The following is a 16,361-nucleotide window of genomic DNA, read 5'->3' as shown; positions in this document are numbered from 1 at the left end:
GGACACATTGACACACAGACACATTGACACACAGACACATTAACACACAGACACATTGACACACAGACACATTAACACACAGACACATTGACACACAGACACATTGACACACAGACACATTAACACACAGACACATTGACACACAGACACATTGACACACAGACACATTAACACACAGACACATTGACACACAGACACATTGACACACAGACACATTAACACACAGACACATTAACACACAGACACATTAACACACAGACACATTGACACGCAGACACATTGACACACAGACACATTGACACACAGACACATTGACACACAGACACATTGACACACAGACACATTAACACACAGACACATTGACACACAGACACATTGACACACAGACACATTAACACACAGACACATTGACACACAGACACATTGACACACAGACACATTGACACGCAGACACATTGACACACAGACACATTGACACGCGGACACATTGACACACAGACACATTGACACGCAGACACATTGACACGCAGACACATTGACACACAGACACATTGACACACAGACACATTGACACGCAGACACATTGACACACAGACACATTGACACACGGACACATTGACACGCAGACACATTGACACACGGACACATTGACACACAGACACATTGACACACAGACACATTGACACGCAGACACATTGACACAGGGACACACTGACACGCAGACACATTGACACGCAGACACACAGACACATTGACACACAGACACATTGACACACAGACACATTGACACACAGACACATTGACACGCAGACACATTGACACAGGGACACACTGACACGCAGACACATTGACACACAGACACACAGACACATTGACACACAGACACATTGACACACAGACACATTGACACGCAGACACATTGACACAGGGACACACTGACACGCAGACACATTGACACACAGACACACAGACACATTGACACACAGACACATTGACACACAGACACATTGACACACGGACACACTGACACACGGACACATTGACACACAGATACACAGACACGCAGACACATTGACACACAGACACATTGACACGCAGGCACATTGACACGCGGACACATTGATACGCAGACACATTGACACCGGGACACATTGACACGCAGACACATTGATACTCGGACACATTGACACACAGACACATTGATACACAGACACATTAACACACAAACACATTGACACACAGACACATTAACACACAGACACATTGACACACAGACACATTAACACACAGACACATTGACACACAGACACATTGACACACAGACACATTAACACACAGGCACATTGACACACAGACACATTGACACACAGACACATTGACACGCGGACACATTGACACGCGGACACATTGACACACAGACACATTGACACGCGTACACATTGACACGTGTACACACAGACACGCGGACACCGTGATGAACAAAGTTGACAAGGCACAGGAATCCGTACAACAACAAAAACGCGAATCTGACGCGCAAATTCTACATTTCCATGACGGCGCTGAGTCCATCTATAGCGGCGTATCACTTGAGCTACAGACAGAGACGCGGGGTGCACGGACATCATCAGCGATGATCTGTGTAACACAAATGTGTATATCTTCTTGGTTCTTTCGGTAAAGTCACGTAGAAGGAAAATAATAAAATAAAATACAATTATTTTCCTTCTACGTGACTTTACCGAAAGAACCAAGAAGATGAATCCCTGCAGTCACGAAAGCTGTAAATCGAAAAATGTATATATGTTTTGTTCCTGGGTAGTAAGTGTTATTGTCTAATTGCGTATTTCTCAAACGTACTGAAAGTGCCGATTATTATTCCCCGCAAACTTTGCTTTTGTTACCAGGACACAAAAGCAAGTTAATCATGCACTACATTAATAACACTGTGTAACAATCTTCTTGGTTCTTTCGGTAAAGTCACGTAGAAGGGAAATAATAAAATAATACATTTTTTACATAATAACATAATTAATTATAATTTTATTATTTCCCTTCTACGTGACTTTACCGAAAGAACCAAGAAGATGAATCGCTGCAGTCACGAAAGCTTTAAATCGAAACTGTGTAACAAATTCGTTTTTTTGTTCCTGGGTAGTAAATGTTATTTCCCAATTGCTTATGTATCAACAGTACAGGAAGTGGCTGTTAATCCCCACAAACTTTGCTTTTGTGACCAGGACATTGATATTATGAAATGTACCTATAGTCAATGAGAGAACGTGGTGTGCATTTGTGTCATTCCTTCACGTCAAGTCCTGGTCACAAAAGCAAAGTTTGTGGGCAACAATAGCCACTTTCTATACTTTTGAAGCATACGCAATTAGGAAATAACGCTTACTACCCATTAACAAAAATCGTGTTACAGAGTGAATCGATCGACTGCCCGATGGAAGGACGGGGGGGGGGCGGCTGATTTTCCACCTCGGTTTTTTTTTGGGGGGGGGCCGTCTCGTGTGCGTTAGGTGACTCAAGGCCCCCTAAATAAATAAACTTCAGAGCAAAGCCGAAGTGCCGCTGACAGGGGGGGGGGGGGGGGGTTGGTAGGGGGGGCATGGGGACTGGTGGAGGGATTCAGTGAAAGGAACATTCATCCAGCAGTGGAGCGATCACGTCGAAAGACGAAATCATTTTGTGAATTCTAGATTTGAATCTTTCGTGACTGCAAGGATTCATATTCTTAGGTTTTTTCGGTAAAGTCACGTAGGTAAAAAAAATTAATTAAAGTAAAATAAAAAATAAAATAAAAATCACGACGTTTCGAAGGCAACACAAGCTTCCGTCTTCAGGTGGAACCGTCACAGCACGATTGCTGTATCAAGTGAGAGAAATTCCAAGAACACAGTATTTGTATATATACTGGTTGAGGGTGGGAGGAGCCAAGGTAGGCCCTGGATATTATTTTTGTGAGGTTCGGTGCGGCTGAAGCACGCTGTTAGGAATGAGCCTTTGTTGTGTAAACTAGGTGCGGCTGACTCCTCCCACCCTCAACCAGTATATATACAAGGCCTGTTTTCTTGGAATTTCTCTCACTTGATACAGCAATCGTGCTGTGACGGTTCCACCTGAAGACGGAAGCTTGTGTTGCCTCCGAAACGTCGTGATTTTTATCTAATTTTTATTTTACTTTCATTAATTAAAATTTTTTACCTACGCGACTTTACCGAAAAAACCTAAGAATATCATTTTGTGAAGCCTGATGCGCACAAAGACAAAGGTTCCCCAGGCAGTGCCGAGTGTCGGGGCAAGTGCTCGTTGGTGGCGAGTGGCAGCACGCGAGGGGGTGGGTGGCCAGCACCACGCTCGGCGTACATTTGAGTTGATATCCCACTTAGTCAGTCTTAAACAATGCAGTTTGTCTGTTGATTTTTGTTCTGTCACCGAAGACGTTCTGTAGTTGACCTTTTACATGGCACATTTACGCTTCACAAATGGTGCAGTAATCGCTCAGTTCAACGCGTAGTCGGCATTCGCGACCAATATCATTCAAAGTAGAGGGTTTTTGGGGGGTTAAATCGCGTAAATATGTAAGTGTGTCGTTAAACCCGCCACCACCCGACACAGCCAACTAGTAAGGGTTGTCACGTAAACAGAACGTGGCCAATTCGTCACTAGTGCAGCACTAGTGTATAGTGTAGTGTATAGTGTAGTGTATAGTGTAGTGCATTGTGTTGTGTAGTGTATAGTGTAGTGTATAGTGTAGTGTATAGTGTGTATAGTATAGTGTAATGTATAGTGTAGTTTATAGTGTATAGTAATGTAGTGTATAGTGTAGTGTATAGTGTAGTATACTAGTACAGCACACCGGTGTGTTGGAGAGCCAAGTCACAACATTTACAATCTGAGTACGACGTTTCGCCAGTAATTACACCTAGCTTCATCAGGCCTGAGAAAGCTACTGTATACTCGTAGGTTTTTTCGGTAAAGTCGCGTAGGTAAAGAATTATATTAAAATAAAATAATAATAAATGAAAACAACTCAATTAAATCAGAACGTATCGGAGGCAACACAAGTATCCGTCTTCCGAAACGTCGTGATTTAATGTGTCTGTGTGTCTGTGTGTCTGCGTGTCAATGGGTCCGCGTGTAAATGTGTCTGTGTGTCTGTGTCTGCGTGTCATTTATTATTATTTTATTTTATTATTATTTTTTTCCTACGTGACTTTACCGAAAAAACCTAAGAGTATGAATCCTTGCAGTCACGAAAGCTTCAAATCTAGAACTGGTAAAGCTAGTTGAAGCTGGTTGTAATTACTGGCGAAACGTCGTACTCAGATTGTAAATGTTGTAGATTGACTCTCCAACTCACCGGTTAGTGCTGTACTAGTGACGAATTGGCACGTTCTGTTTGCGTGGCAAAGCTTGCAGATTAGCTGTGTCGGGTGGTGGCGGGTTTAGCGACACGTTTATATTTACGTGATCCAAGGCCGTAATTATAATATTCAAATATGCTCCAAATGCCCCCCCCCCCCCAATAGTTTATATGATTGTGGTTATGGTGTACTGTATTAATCCCGAATCTCTGCCATTACATACAATGAAACAAGAAAAGGTAAAAAAGAAAAAACAGAGCAATTTATTACAATACACTATTAGACATTATTGTAAAAAAAAAAAAGTCCATCCTACGTGTTAGTGAATTTTTTAATATTTTATGCAGGAAATTCGTTTTCAAATTTCGATTTTGTTCTGGGTGGAGGGACCACCAGACCGCCTGGAAGATTTGGTCCCCCCGAATGTTGACTCCATGGCTACAGCCTTGACGTGATCTAACCCCAAAACAATCACGATATTGTAGTATCTTCTTGGTTCTTTCGGTAAAGTCACGTAGAATGGAAATAATAAAATAATAAAAAATTAAAGTAAAACATTTTAATAAAACATAATAAAATAATTCTCACGACATTCAGACTCTGTCTCCTCGACAGACCTGTTCTCCACCTGAGGACGGCTACTTGCGTTGTGGCCGAAACGTCGTGAGAATTATTTTATTATGTTTTATTTTTATGTTTTACGTGACTTTACCGAAAGAACCAAGAAGATGAATCCCTGCAGTCACGAAAGCTTTAAATCGAAATTTATATTGTAGTACTCACTCAATGTCTGGTTGAGATCATCGTCACCGATACTGACCGGGAGAAGACCTCGACCTTAGCTGGCTGGGTCGACGACTCAACGCTCCACAACCCATGCAGGGACATCGTGCCTGAGGGTTGGGCACCTGTGAAAGTGGAGCCGTCGCAGCTCATGGAATTCCTCCAGCCGAAAACAGGACCCTGCGGGGTGGGCTGGTAGGAATAATACTTAGTACCGGTACAGAGATATCGACCGGGTATAGAGGAGTTAAAGAAAAAATTACTGTATTCTAGTGTAACGTTAATTGAAAGTGTTTGTTTTGACAAGAAACGCTGTGAGATTTAAAGACTCGTAGTCTTTCATTTCCAACACCACCCTCAACACCACCCCTCCCACGGACGGACGGACGGACGGACGGACGGACACATTAATCTATTGGTGGTCTGGTCCACTTCGTTCCTACCAGTATAAAGATTCGCACTCTAAACAAATAAAGATTCTGATTCTGGAATGTCGTTTGAACTTCCTTCGCACCGTACGTAGCCAACCGTGCTAATCGATGGTATGTATGTTGAACTTCTTTCGCACCCTACCTACCTTCACCGTACGTTGCTATCCGTGCTAATTGAAGGTATGTGTGCTGGGCTTCTTTCGCACCGTACGTAGACAAATGTGCTAATTGATGGTATGTATGTTGAACTTTTTTCGCACCGCACATATCCTACCGTGCTAATCGGGGAATGTATGTTGAACTTCTTTTGTACCGTACGCAGCCAACCGTGCTAACCGTAGGGGGGTAAACACAACAACACTCAACAAAACAATCAGTTTCTCAAGAAGTGAGTTTCCATCCGAGACCAACGTTCCCAGCACGACACTCTGCCAATGTGCACGCGGCGTCATCCACGACAACCCTTCGACGCGAGAGCTCTCGCAAGAGGACGTACCGACGAGGGGGATGCCGGTGAGGTGTGTGGGATGGTAGGGGGGGGGGATCACCTCTTTCACGACGTTAACGAGAAGCCGTGGCGGGCACGCGAGCTGGGAGAGATGGGTCACCTTTGCCCGCAACAATAACAGCAGCAGCAGCAGCGGAAGCCCGTCGCGGATGTGATAATCCTCGGCGCGGATTGAAACGGTCCCTCGGCAACGGACTGAGAGACGGAGAGAGAGTGAGCGAGAGAGTGAGCGAGAGGTGGGGTTTAACATAAAGCAAAGTTTAAAAATGTTAATAAATAAAAATTTACGAAAGCAAAGTGCCGAATACACCGAGCATCTTCTTGTTTCCACTGATCGTAAAAAAAAGAGACGGAGAGTGTGTGAAATGTTCATACGATTGTAAGATATTGTAATCATTTACATACGAGTACCTTGTACAAAATGTACTACTAAGTGCTGTGTTCTTAAATTAAAAGCCAAGTTTGGTTGATATTGAAAAAAAAAAGAGAGAAAAATTAGAGTTCGCTGGCTCTGCCTCCACGTGGCGCGCGCGTGTCCCACTCAGCCCAGGTACCACTTGGACCTGATGCCGTGGATGGGTGCGGTGTGGGTGGGTGTTGCTGGTGGGGGGGGGGTGCAAAGTCTGGATTCGTGAGTAATCTCACCAAATGACCACAAATTATCCGACAGGACCCTAACCGGGCCGGAGCGGCTTTGCCATCGGAGGAGTCGGTTCTGTGAGAGGCGTAGAACTGCGATTTTTCTTCTTCTTGGTTCTTTCGGTAAAGTCACGTGGAAGGGAAGTAATAAAATAATAAAAATAAAACATAATAAAATAATTCTCACGACGTTTCGGCCACAACGCAAGCAGCCGTCCTCAGGCCGAAACGTCGTGAGAATTATTTTATTATGTTTTATTTTTATTATTTTATTACTTCCCTTCTACGTGACTTTACCGAAAGAACCAAGAAGATGAATCCCTGCAGTCACGAAAGCTTTAAATCGAAATTTAACTGCGATCTTGCTGCTGCTGCTACTGCTGCCGCTGCTTCTGCTGCTTCTGCCTTCTATTGCCCCCAACTCCCCTACTCACCCACCACCAGTCTCAAAGCCGTTCACATTTGACCCATGAGGGTAACCCACAGGCACGCACGCTGGGGGGTGGAGGGTCGTAGTCCGGCATCTGTAATCAGTGAGGAGCCCGGACAAAAAAAAAACGTTGACGCGTTGAGGAGGAAATACAAAATTGTAAACTACACGACGCCAAAGACAAAGATCCCCCCGTGTAGCCTGAACAGACTGTCGGGGCAAGTGCTGTGAGCGAGCACCTGTGAAGGCCGGCACGGCACACGAGGGGGTGGGTAGCCAGCAACGACGCCCGGCCGCCTCTGTCTCCTCAGTACTCATTTGAGGCTGAGTCGACCTAGGGAAGGCCCAGGACCGGTTCAGATAAATATAATCGTCACCGGTGTTGGCCGTGAGCGGGAATCGAATTCGGGTCGCCGGGTTCGTAGCGCTTTTGTAGCGCTAACCGCTGCACCACCGCTCCCTCACCTGCAATTTACATCTGGCAACAAACCACAATAGCGCCTCGGTGCTGTGTGCATCAAGTCCGTGGTGTGGATCATCTCCACGGTGTATATCCGTTTTGTTGCCAGATAGAAGGGTAAAAAACCAATTATCATATTTTTACTGGCAAATGAGGTTCCAATGGTGTAATTGCCTATAGACTTACACTGCCCGTAGACTTCATTTGCTCATAGACAAACATTGCCCATATACTAATGTTTCCCATAGACTAACACTGCCCATAGACTAACATTGCCCATAGACTAATGTTTTCCACAGACTAACATTGTCCATAGACTAACATTGCCCATAGACTAATGTTTTCCACAGACTAACATTGTCCATAGACTAACATTGCCCATAGACTAGCATTGCCCATAGACTAACATTGCCCATAGACTAACATTGCCCATAGACTAACATTGCCCATAGACTAACATTGCCCATAGACTAGCATTGCCCATAGACTAACATTGCCCATCAGCTCCACTTACCAGTACACTTGTGGTGAGTTATTCAGTTGTTGAGCCAGGCTGGGAGGGCTTTGGGCAAGGCCGTGGCCGAAAGCATCGATTTAGATATTTATTGCCTTATCGCTAAAACAAACACACCATTTATATATATATATATTTTAAAACCCCACAATTAAAAACGAAATAACAAATACACGATTAAGAACAAGGATTAAAAATACATATATTTATTTTTCTTCTATAAAATCTAACCAGCGATCCTCATCCTGTCTCGGGGATGGGGGGTGGGTGGTGGTGGTGGTCAATGTTCCATAAAATATCGAACTGGGGCCAACTTTGAAACGCCGCTGGAATCAACAGATCTGCACGAGCGAAAAATCAGTCACGGTGCAGGAGTTCGTGCTTGGAACTCAGCGCACGCGGACCGCAGACTTCATGTCAACACTATGGGAACCTCATTTGCCAGTAAAAATATGATAATTGTTTTTTTACCCTTCTATCTGGCAACAAAAATGACACCTTTTTACAAGGAGTCATGTTTGTATAGACCGCAATACCAGATAGAAGGGTAAAAAACCAATTATCATATTTTCACTGGCAAATGAGGTTCCCATAGTGTAGATGCTTGCCCCGAGCTCTCATACTCTGATGGTGCATTGTCCTTGAGTTGTGCGCCTTTTGGCGTCATCTGGACCAACCCCATGTGAGACTAGGCTCTAAGGAAAGCTGTCTCGGGTGTGGACCAATCAACTTCAAGGACAGTGCACATTATCAGAGTTATGTCTTTTGTTTGTATTATGACTGCAGGTATTGCGGTCTATACAAACATGACTCCTTGTAAAAAGGTGTCAGTTTTGTTGCCAGATAGAAGGGTACAAAACAATTTTCATGTCAACAGCCTGAGGTTCCATCAGCGGATGTTTATGGGCGAGGACCCGTCTCGCACAGGGCTCGGCAACCTTTTAAGGAAGAAGCAGAAGACGACGACCCAGAAGATGCAGAGGAAGAGCTAGCTCCTGCCTCAGCAGTTCTCCTGCTGTGTTTGTCTCACCTGGTGACGGTTGCTTGTGTTGCGATCGAAACGTCGTGATCTATTAATTTTATATCTACGAGACTTTACCGAAAGAACTGAATAGTATGAAAAAGAGCTACCTGATACTGGTTGGAACCTCCTGGTTCCACCAGCCCACAGGGGATTATTGTGTCCGTCCGTCCGTCGTGAAGGGAGGGGCTGGGTGGGGAGGGTGGGGAGGGGCTGGGTGGAGAGGGGAGGGTGGGGCTGGGTGGGGAGGCTGGGGCTGGGTGGGGAGGGGCTGGTCACCCCGTGGTGCCCTTATAAAACTCAACGTGTAACCTACTCACGCCGGCTTGTGCCCGCCCTCACAGTCGGGCATATTTGCGGAATACACCACGCCGCCGTTGACCCTGCAGGCCATTGACCGAGCAACCCAACGTTCCTACCAGCTCCCTCCGCAGGAATGTGTTTAGTTTTGTCTTTGACCAAAATAGTTCCAGAGCCGCATCACACGCAGAGCAACTTGTACAAAGACCCCCCGTATAGCCTTAACAGACTGTAGGGGCAAGTGCTGTTAGCGAGCACCTATGAAGGCCGGAACGGCACACGAGGGGGTGGGTGGCCAGCACCACGCCCGACCGCCTTTGCCTCCCAAGTGGCGATGTTTACACACCGCACCAGGTACTCATTTGAGGCTGAGTCGACCTAGAGGAGGCCCAGGACCGGTTCAGATAATCGTCACTGGTGTCGACCGTGAGCGAGAATCGAACCCGTGTCGCCGGGTTTCATAGCGCAGCGTTGCGCTAACCGCTGTATATAGACACACACACACGCACACACGGGTGCGATTTGACTCACACCCTGACACCCAGCGTGGATGAGATTAGGGGAGTCGTTGCGGCACTGTGCCGTGTCCCCACCTACGATTATGGCTCTGCGAACCTTGCTCTGGCCGGGCGTGACACACGCACGCCCGGTGACGCGCCACGTGCGTCTCTTTGGTAGCCGTAGCGTGGTAAACGTCGCCACTTGGGAGAGACAAAGGCGGCCGCGCGTGGCGCTGGCACACTCGCTAAGGGCACTTGCCCCAACAGTCTGCTCAGGCTACACGGGGGGACCTTTGTCTTTGGTTTGTTGCAGCGATTCGCGGCGCTGTCGCTACGAACCTGGCCACCCGATTTCGATTCACGCCCCACGGCCACCAACACCGGTGACGATTGTCTGCAACGGTCGTGGGACCATTCCCCTAGGTCGACTCGGCCTCAAATGAGTATCTGGTGCGGTAGAAACGAAACATCGCCACTGGGGAGACAAAGGCGGCCGGGCGTGGTGCTGGTCACCCAACCCTTTCGTATGCCGCGGTGTCACCTTTATAGGTGCTGCTCGCTGACAGCCACTTGCCCCAACAGTCTGTTAAGGCTACACGGTGTGGAAAGAACCTTTGTCTGAACGTGCATGACGTCAATGCTTCCCTATCTTAGGGTCCGTCCATAAATGACGTCACGCGGTTTTGGACGATTTTTGACCCCCCACCCCTCGTCACACGGCGTCACGAAAAATCAGACCCCCCCCCTCAACTATGACGTAACAAAGCTCTGCCCCCCCCCAAAAAAAAAATACATGCTTCAAATCGCTTTAAACTATTGTCATTGTAGTGCGTATTTAATGTGGCGCTGCACTCTGATGTTGTAGGATAAAACATTTATTAAAAAGTCTATTTAATTAAGTAGAACGTGTTACCAATATTTATTTAAAGTTGCTCATTTTGATGTGACGTCACATTTCTCACCCCCCCCCCCTTCGTCACACATCGTCACAAATGTCTGACCCCCCCCCCCCCAGGTGCGTGACGTCATTTATGGACGGCCCCAAAGTCCCATCACAAGGGAGAAACACAAACTCATAGACCACATTTTTTTGTCCCCGTATTGAAACGGCTATACGCCGAATGGACGTTTCCCTGTACAATAATACGGAGTAATCCATATGGGTGGACAGGCGTGTGAATTATTACTTGATACAACTGTCGTGGCTGTGACGGTTCCACCTGAAGACGGAAGCTTGTGTTGCCTCCGAAACGTCGTGATTTTTATTTTATTTTACCTTTATTAATTTTAATGTTTTACCTACGTGACTTTACCGAAAAACCTAAGATTCCTTGCAGTCACGAAAGCTTCAAATATAGAAAAAGTGTGAATTATCGTATAAGTGTGTATTGTTTCGATCCGGTAGTATTATGACGTGACATTATGACGTACGTAGTATTATGACGTAGATGCGCATCATGCCAACATTGTGGGAGAAGGCGGTGACGCGTGGGACAGGCAATGCGTGGATTGCCCTCACCCCCTGGTGGCCGAAGCTACGGAAACCACGGTGAGATTTGTTTTCAACAACGGTGTTAAAAGAACACTGCACACTTAATCTAGATTTTAAGCTTTCGTGACTGCAGGAATCCATACTCTTTGGTTCTTTCGGTAAAGTCACGTGGATAGAAAATTAAAAAGGCGAACTGCAGTTCTCCTGCTGTGTGTGTCTCACCTGATGACGGTTGCTTGTGTTGCGATCGAAACGTCGTGATCTGTTAATTTTCTATCTACGTGACTTTACCTAAAAAAGCAAAGAGTACTGCAGGCTTATTTAGGATCCCGGTTTCAGTTGAGTATGCCACTGGAGATTATGCACTTTTAAATCTAGATTTTTTAAAAATAACCTCATATTTTTGGAACTGATGTTTTATGTTAAGTTTGTTGTCTTTCCCCCACGCCTCCGATTAGTACGGTATGCTACGTACGGTGCAAAAGAAGTTCAACATGTGTAATGACAGTAGAGCCTGCATGCGGTGTGAGGGGACTCGTGGCCACGTGAGCTAATGACGGGGGTATCAGTTGTGAGTGTGAAGGGACTGGTGGCTACGGGAGGTAATGACAAGGGTATCGGTTGTGAGTGCGAAGGGACTGGTGGCTACGTGAGCTAATGACAGGGGTATCAGTTGTGAGTGCGAAGGGACTGGTGGCTACGTGAGCTAATGACAGGGGTATCAGTTGTGAGTGCGAAGGGACTGGTGGCTACGTCAGCTAATGACAGGGGAATCAGTTGTGAGTGCGAAGGGACTGGTGGCTACGTCAGCTAATGACAGGGGTATCAGTTGTGAGTGTGAAGGGACTGGTGGCTACGTGAGCTAATGACAGGGGTATCAGTTGTGAGTGTGAAGGGACTGGTGGCTACGTGAGCTAATGACGGGGGTATCAGTTGTGAGTGTGAAGGGACTGGTGGCTATGTGAGCTAATGACGGGGGTATCAGTTGTGAGTGCGAAGGGACTCGTGGATACGGGAATGATCGAGAATGGGGGCGTGGTCAGGTGACGGAAGAGGAAGGTGGAGTCTGCCGGTGGAGGGAGCTTCCAGAGTCAGCGAGAACGATCGAGAAGGGGGGCGTGGCCTCGTGTCGGTATAAAAGGGGGAGATGGACGGGAGACTCGGGGCTGTTGCAGTGGGGGTCTCCGCCTGATGTCAGGTGTCAACGTGTCTTCAATAGTGCCGTCTCGAGAGAAGCGTGTCAACTCGTCATTACACATTCATAGACTCACACAGAGACCCATAGAGTCACACAGAGAGCCATATACTCACACAGAGAGCCATTGACTCACACAGAAACCCATAGACTCACACAGAGAGCCATAGACTCACGAAGAGACCCATAGACTCACACAGAGACCCATAGAGTCACACAGAGAGCCATAGACTCACAAAGAGACCCATGTACTCACACAGAGACCCATAGACTCACACAGAGACCAATAGACGCACACAGAGAGCCATAGACTTACACAGAGACCCATAGACTCACACAGAGACCCATAGACTCACAAAGAGAACCATAGACTTACACAGAGACCCATAAACTCACACAGAGACCAATAGACGCACACAGAGAGCCATAGACTTACACAGAGACCCATAGACTCACGAAGAGACCCATAGACTAGCACAGAGACCCATAGACTAACACAGAGACCCACAGACTCACACAGAGACCCATAGACCCACACAGAGAGCCATAGACTCACGAAGAGACCCATAGACTCACACAGAGACCCATAGACTCACAAAGAGAACCATAGACTTACACAGAGACCCATAAACTCACACAGAGACCAATAGACGCACACAGAGAGCCATAGACTTACACAGAGACCCATAGACTCACGAAGAGACCCATAGACTAGCACAGAGACCCATAGACTAACACAGAGACCCACAGACTCACACAGAGACCCATAGACCCACACACAGAGCCATAGACTCACGAAGAGACCCATAGACTCACACAGAGACCCATAGACTCACACAGAGAGCCATAGACTCACACAGAGAGCCATAAACTCACGAAGAGACCCATAGACAGAGACCTATCGACTCCCCCAGCACCTCTGATTATCACGGTTGGCTACATTCGGTGAAAAATAAGTTAAACATACATACGTAACATTTGCAAATATGCTTGGGTTCATTTCACCACTCGCTGTCTCCCAGTGGAATTGTAAAGCTCTTGCCCCACATTGGAGCAGGCGAACTCCACATTTTATTTTCACGAATTTATTTGACCAAATAAGGCCCCTCTGAGCTCTGTAGCTGAAGCAATCTGGCCATAAATGATAGCTCAAGGAATTGGCTTATCACGTGGAAATGTATAGCAACCAAACAATCTAAACGCGTGACGTTGATTCTAAATGTGGAGGGGAAATCGGAGGGGTCGGGAGAAAAATCCACACGGCCACGGGCAGAGAGAGAGACACGCAAACTCCAGATACACAGCAGGCGTCAAGGGTCGGGATCGAACCCACGACCATCTGTATACCAGGCGAGGTTGTTAACATCTCACCACATGCAAACTCCAAATATACAGCAGGCGTCAGGGTCGGGATCGAACCCACGACCACCTGTATACCAGGCGAGGTTGTTAACATCTCACCACATGCAAACTCCAAATATACAGCAGGCGTCAGGGTCGGGATCGAACCCACGACCACCTGTATACCAGGCGAGGTTGTTAACATCTCACCACATGCAAACTCCAAATATACAGCAGGCGTCAGGGTCGGGATCGAACCCACAACCACCTGTATACCAGGCGAGGGAGTTAACATCTCGCCACCGTGGCGTGGTCGCGTGACCGGCACTTTTTAAAATCGAGACATCGAAGCCAGTCGAAAGGAAAAGCAACTCAATACATCAACAAATAATCAGACGTAACATTTTTATTTTTTACTTAAAACACCCAAGCCGTGTATTGCAGGCTGCCCAACGTAAGCTTGAAGCATTCTTAGCGTGTAAAAAAATATATGTATTTATATATTAAAGCGAAAGTAACGATTTAGTGACACCACGCAGCTTTATGTATATAACATCGGTACAGTATTACGGATGGGGTAAGTGCAAAGGGGTTTGTAGTGATGTTGTCCTAAAGAACTCCACTCAGCCTCCCAACACGTTCAGAAGGTGAAAGATGTTTAAACACCAAATAGAAACCTTTTTGCGAGGAATTAAGGACTGCATTGACCAGGCGTAATTGTGGTTAACATGCAAACAAACATGTTCTGATAATACATTAATTAATTCTAGATTTGGGGTTTTCGTGACTGCAAGGACCCATACTCGGTTAAGTCGGGTAGGTGAAAAAATAAAATAAAAAATAAGAATAAAAAGAAAGAATAAAATAGATTTCGTTATTTCTATTTTATTCTTTAATTTTTATTCTCATTTTTTATTTTCACCTACGTGACTTTACCGAAAGAACCAAAGAGTATAATACATGCATTGCCTTTTTGAAATCGACGAAGGCTGTCTATGGTGTAGGCCAATCAGTTTCAAAGACAACGCATTTCTAATTATCGGAACGTGTTGTTTGCATGTTCACCGCATGTACGTGTGGTTAATGCAGACTTCATTCCTAGCAAAATGTTTCTATTTGGCTTTTGAACATCGTGTTTGATTGCCAGAGAGAGGACAAGCACCTATTATTACACTGGTCAAAAAAAAAAAAAAAATTCTGGCCTGGAATTTTGCAGCTGTTCTAGACTAATTTCAGGGTGCTGATTCCAAATCTGATCTCAGATTTGCTCTGTCACATCTCATTTTATGCTATCGGCATACCCCATTTTCATTGATTTTACCCGAAATTAACTCTGTCACTTATGATTACAAGTTGTTGCGAGTCAGTGACTGCTTTAGTGTTCAAATATGGTGCTGTAGTTTTAGGATAGTGTGTTTATAATATCAGTTTATGTAGATATCCACATTTAATATTTTTCTTCTGCAGTTTTTATTGAAAATGCAATATTTGATATCTCAAAAACCTGATGTGATAAGACAAAAACTGATGCCAGATTTGGAATAAGCACCCCAAAATTAACTTAAACCCGTTGGAATACCTCATGCCAGAAAAAGTGTGTTGGCCAGTGTTATTTTTCATATGTTCACATGCTCACGCCACGCCACACAGATGACGTGTATCCTTGCCACGCACACGAGACGCACACCGATTTCTGTTCAACATTTCTGTGCCTTCATTCGGTGATCGCGCTACGGTCGGTCTGAGATATGTATCTGCCCAAGCCGATTCCATAAACACCGATCTTGTACCTTTGTGAAATGGTGTTGATTTCACCACGTGACCGAGTTGTTGTTTTTGCATTGATTCCTATTTACTACATCGCTCTACCGTGTTCAACTTGTTTCATGGTTGGTCATATTTTTGATCCCTAGGTCACCCTTGCAACTGAAACTCATTAGGGTATCTTTATTTCTCACCCAGTCACACAAAATAAACTTGACTTATATCATGGAATACCTTTTTTGCCAGTATCAAAGTATGAAAAATAAGAATGTATTTTACCCTTTCTGGCAATAAAACAGGAGGTGTTAAGATGTTAAAACACCAAATAGATTCATTTTGCCGGGAATCAAGTTTGCATTAACCACACGTACCTGTGGTAAACATGCAAACACAAACATGCTCCGATAACATATGGCATTGTCTTTGAAACTGATTGACCCCGTCTCACCAGAGTCAGACCAGAGAACGCCAAAAGGCGAACGGGTACTTTTATTGCCAGAAATGGTCAAACATATTCTTGTTTTTCATACTTTGACTTGACAGATGCAAAGCGAGGAATTTGATCAGCCTCAGCACGAACCCACTCATCGTCTTTATTTCAATACTGGACGAA

At 45.5% G+C, this 16,361-nt stretch overlaps 1 protein-coding gene across 4 annotated transcripts in view; it reads right to left on the bottom strand.

Moving 5' to 3' along the window:
* The window catches only part of LOC133357478 (unconventional myosin-VIIa-like), a 94,447-nt gene extending 87,809 nt beyond the window's left edge, over positions 1-6,638 (bottom strand). For 2 of the 4 annotated variants that reach the window (XM_061575424.1, XM_061575426.1), the window contains exons 1-2: positions 6,504-6,638; positions 6,133-6,287 (exon numbers count right to left, since the gene is read on the bottom strand). The gene's annotated coding sequence lies outside the window, so the exon portion shown is untranslated. Of the gene's footprint in view, positions 1-5,153; positions 5,346-6,132; positions 6,288-6,503 lie in introns of all 4 variants that reach the window. The other 2 variants (XM_061575423.1, XM_061575425.1) reach the window with 2 other exon arrangements.
* Between the last annotated feature and the right edge of the window lie 9,723 nt (positions 6,639-16,361).

Source organism: Lethenteron reissneri, chromosome 58 (assembly GCF_015708825.2).
Source record: "Lethenteron reissneri isolate LAM-NWPU_2019-01 chromosome 58, ASM1570882v1, whole genome shotgun sequence".
Classification (NCBI taxonomy): Eukaryota; Metazoa; Chordata; class Hyperoartia; order Petromyzontiformes; family Petromyzontidae; genus Lethenteron; species Lethenteron reissneri.
The sequence above is the reverse complement of the archived record's forward strand: the minus strand, read 5'-3'. Positions and strand labels throughout refer to the sequence as shown.